This window comes from Asparagus officinalis, chromosome 10 (genome assembly GCF_001876935.1).
Source record: "Asparagus officinalis chromosome 10, Aspof.V1, whole genome shotgun sequence".
NCBI classification, from domain to species: Eukaryota; Viridiplantae; Streptophyta; class Magnoliopsida; order Asparagales; family Asparagaceae; genus Asparagus; species Asparagus officinalis.
The window spans coordinates 8528645-8533943 of NC_033803.1; positions in this window are offsets into that span (position 1 = coordinate 8528645).

Here is a 5299-nt window from a genome sequence, read left to right on the forward strand (position 1 = left end):
AATGGGAACACTGTGATGACCGAGTGTCATCAGTTCCCCAACCCAAATCCAGTGGTATTTCCTTAGAGTCGAACATTACATCTGAAGCTAGGAGGGCCACAATCATGCGTAGGTTAGAAGCTTTAGAAATCAAGGAAAGAGCACCGACTCAAATCAATCAAGTTTCAGCCTCAGGATGTCACAACTGTTTGTCACCATCTCATATTTCAGAAGAATGTCCTCTCTTAGGAAATAATCAGTCATTAGGACAGGTCAACGCTACATTCCAGCGTTCTGCAAATAATTAATTCTCTCCAACCTATAATCCAGGTTGGAGAAATCATCCTAACATTGCATGGAATCAAGAAAATTCTCCCGGAACTCAAAACTTTACACCCGCTTCGACCCAACATTTTCCTAGGGGAAACACAATTCCTTTCAATTCTCATCCACAATATCAACAACCCAATCTGCAGTATCAAAATCAGTCTCCTCTTCATCAAGCTTTAATTCAGACTTCTCACAATCCAGATCAGGATAAACGTCTCAATGTCTTGGAAAGGGGTTTGGAAACCATAATTAAGGCCTCCACTCAAACCACGAATATGTTGACTCAAACATCTAGCACTCTGAATTCCTTTATGCAATCAACTGGACAAATGCTCAATTCCAACACGCAAGCTATAGCTAGATTAGAATCCCAACTTGGTCAACTAACTAGTGCCGTGAGTGAAAGAGAGAAAGAAAAATTTCCGAGTCAACCTGTGGTCAACCCTAAGGACACAGGATGCGGTTCATCCTATGAAGCTCAAGTGAATGCAATCCATTCACTTTGGTCAGGTAGACAGATCGATAATCAAGTGAGAACTCCTCCAAGTCAAACTTTTGATCCAGTACAAATTCCTTCTCCTTCTCCTTCTGATGAATCTATTCAACAATCACCCTCCTCAGATGATCAAGAACCTGAACCGGAACCTGAGCCTGTTTTTGATAGGTTTAGACCAGTTGTGCCTTTTCCAGATAGACTCAGGCTTAGGAAACACTCCCCTCAAGAGGAGAAGATCCTAGAAACATTCAAGCAGGTTAAGGTTAATATTCCTCTCTTAGATATAATTGAACAAATTCCATCTTATGCTAAATTTTTAAAAGAATTATGCACTAAGAAGAAGAGAATAAATGTTCCAAAGAAAGTCTTTTTAGCCGCCAATATCAGTGAAATGCTATCAAATCCCATACCTTTGAAACATAAAGATTCAGGTTCCCCCATCATTTCATGTATCATTGGTAATACTCACATTGATAAGGCACTTCTAGACTTAGGGGCCAGTGTCAATTTACTTTCATATTCAGTCTACCAGCAATTGGGTCTAGGTGTACTGAACCCAACCAAATACACCTTACAGTTGACTGATAGATCTGTTAAGGTCCCTATGGGAGAGTTAGAGGATGTTATGATTAAGGTTGGAGATTTTATTTTTCCAGTAGATTTTGTAGTCTTGAAAACACAGCATGTTTCCAATCCCAAAGGACAGACACCTGTCATCTTAGGACGACCTTTCTTAGCCACTTCTAATGCTCTCATCAACTGTAGAAGTGGTCAAATAAAGCTGTCCTTTGGGAATTTGACTGCTGATCTTAATATTTTTAATCCAGAGGACCAGCCAAATAATCAGCCTCTAGAAATAAATTATATTCAGGAAAGATCAGAAGAAGAAGAAGAAGAAGAAGAAGAGTCTGATTTGAGTTTTGAGGAAATTTTTGATGAAGAGTTAGAGTTTTCAGAAGAAGTAGATCAGGTCCTTGAGAATAATAAAACTGTGTTAAATATTTGCTGCTTTGAATTAAATTTTGAAGAACTCTTCCTTGATGAACTTAGATTCTTGGAGAATAATCAACAACCAAATTTTCAGAACTCTACAGAAGAATTTGTTGTTAAAAACATAACTTTACAGTACAAGAGTCTGAGTTCATTAAGAAATACAAAATGCATGACACCAATAATACCTACCTTACTTTGTTACAAGAATTATTGAACACCCCGAAATGCTTGGAATTTCATATTATTGATTATATCATTCTGAATTTATTTAAAATCCGGGGAAGAATTTTCAACAATAAGGTAGGATTCAATGTAGAATACGAGCTCTTCGTGTTGAACACTTCATTCTACATTATTTGTTTTGTTTATTTCAGAATAATAAAAAGAATTTATTCTTCTCTCATTCGAGAGTTTCTTATTCGGTTGAAAAAAAAGAAAAAAAAAGAAAAAAAAACAACAGAGAATAATAAATTTTTGATTCTATCCTCCACAGACCAAAGGTAATTGCAGATTTTTATCAGCTGATCAAATGTAAGTACTTCACTTCTTATCTGCTTTACTTTGTGCATCATAGAGTTTGCATTGAGGACAATGCAAAATTTGAGTGTGGGGGTGGAAATTAGTTAAATTTTCTCTTTGTTTTACAATTTTTGTTGCATTTTTGTCATTTTTTTCCCTTTCTAAAAAAAATTATAAAAATATCGTCACTTGCCAAATTGATAGATTTATGAATAACTAATTTATTTATGAATAACTGATTTATTTGATAAATTTTAAAATTTCTAATCTGTTATTTACTCAAGTTCACTTTTTATGATAACTCTAAATAAAGTTCTTAAGAAATGATTTTCAAAGTAGTATACTTTACTTACGCCTTAACTTAGATTTTTATTTAAAATAATGGAATACATGCTTAGCTTAGAGTTAAAAATAATTTTTCAAAGTGGCTTGACTTACATATTTTTCAGAATATGTACACATATACATAAAAAAAATTGTAAAAAGAAGAGTGCGATAAATGTGCACCAAAAGAAAAAAAACTCTTAAATTAAAGATGATTCTATCTTATAAAACCTAAGCTGATCGAGTAATTAAGCCTAATGAGTATTTCTATACTTAATGACCTAAGCCCAATTGGGTTGGGATTCATTGGCCCAAAACTCGTTAAATGGTCGCTTAGAAAACCCGTTAAAGTAGAAAAAAAATCACCAAGGAAGAAAGAGATAAAAATAATAATAATATAAAAAAATAAAAATAAAAATACTAATAAATGTTTTATATATAGTTATATTTGTATATATGGTCTTGGAAAATATTTTAGATCAAGCAACTTGAATATTGTTTTAAACAAAGAGTTAGCATGTTCTTTTCAAAACTTTTAAATTAAATTTCTAAGTTTGGCTTGGTTTTTTGTTGCTATAATGAGAAGATTTTCTAGGAAATATACCTTAGAGTTATATATAAAAATATTTTCTTGAGTAATAACTAGCTTCAATTATCAAGTAAATATAGTTATTTAATAACTTCTTTAATTTAGCAACTTGACCGAATTTTGTTGGTATATTTACTAAAAACCCTCACGAGACTACAACTCGTCCACTAGGGTAACCTAGGGGTTTAAATGCTTGTTGTATGTGCTAAATACAACCGCGATTCCTACGAAAGTGAGTTAGGTTTTCTTTCATTTTATTTTCTTTGTTAGAGGACTAGCAAAAGTTTAGGTGTGGGGGTATTTAATAATCACATTTTATTATAATTTTATACCCTCGCAAAAGTTTAGGTGTGGGGGTATTTAATAATCACATTTTATTATAATTTTATACCCTCATTATCTATTTTATATAAATAAATATACCACTAATAATTATTTTTATCTTTAATTGCAGGTTAATGAAGAATAAAGCTCAAAATCCCATCTCTTGACAAAAACACATGAATTAAATGAAGAACACAACCAAGAGCCAAAAAAACCCAAGCTCAGAATCAAGCTGAGTAGCCTGTAGAAGCCGGAGAAAATAAAAAAATTAAATATGAAAAAAAATGTATTCAAGATGGTTGGCCGTAAAGAAACGATGATATCTCTCAATCCGGAAGGCGGAATTTAACATATAATATATGAAAATCGTCTATCTCAACGAGACGAACCCATCCGTAAAAGCAGAATTTTGATAGGGCATCGATACCAGTATCGATGCTGGCATCGATGCCAGTATCGATGCTGGCATCGATACTGACAATTCTGTTACGAATTAAGGGCTGATTTTTGATGGTTTTGGATAAGATTTCAATCCAAGGGCTCACATTCATTGATATTTACTATAAATAGGGGTAGAGAGTGAGGGATTAGAGGTGTGAAAATTTTTATAGCTCCATTTGGAAAGGAGGGCTACTCTTAATTGAGAAAGGCTTCCAAAATTGTAACTTTTGTTGTAATTAATAATAATAATTTTTTCACCACTTTAAATTTTTCTCTTCTTTGTTGGATGATGAAGATGGAGATGAAGAATTATTTAGAGGTTTGCATTTTATTTAAAGATTTGTTTTTCTTATTTCTCTTTTATTGCTTATTAGTTTAGATTTATTTTAATGCTTGTAATTAGATTTTATTTTCTTATTTAAATAGCCAAGAGGCTAGAACCCTCTTGCCTTAGATTTATTTCATGCTTATAGAGTAGATTTATTTTCTTGTATTTAATTCTTATAATTTATTTTGTAGTTTAGATTTTACAAGTTATTTTGTAGTTAGATTTTAAATTCTTGCACTATTCACCTTTAGGCTAGAGCCCTCTTGGGTTTGGTTTTTCTTTTTGTTTATTTTCATTTTGTTTGATTCGCCTTTAGGCTAGAACCCTCTAGGGAATCACCCTTTTCTAAGAAGTGGATTCAATTTTAGATTACTCATATCTATAATTGAATCCACCATATTTAATTTCTTACATTTTCTTTTATTCTTGAATTTTATTTTTCATTCTTGATTTTTATTTGTTTCTTGATTTTTTTTCTTCTTGCCTTATTGATCACATTCATTTTTTGTCACATCCACTCTCACTTACATTTTGTGCCTATTTACACACTATTTTTACTCTCTCAATCTCTTCACAATCACATTCACTCATCATTCATATTTGTCATGCACACAACATAAGAACCGATTTTATATTTTCTCCTACAAAACACCTTCCTCGTGGGATCGATATCTTTATACTATAACTTGACACGGTTGTGCACTTGTAATATTTTTGATACATGTTTATGCCGCATCAAGTTTTTGGCGCCGTTGCCGGGGAAGGTGCTTAAGTAGGTTTTAATTATTTTGGTTCTTTAACTTGTGTGTTTATTGTGAAGGAAACGCTTGAAGCTTGAAGATTGCGGATTGGAGAACTAGGATTTGAAGATTTGCTTGTAGGTAATTCTTCTTTCTAGAATTTTTAATTCCACCCTTTAGCTACTTCTTCACAATTAGAGACAATTAGGACTTAAAAAAAAAGAGATTTTATTTTT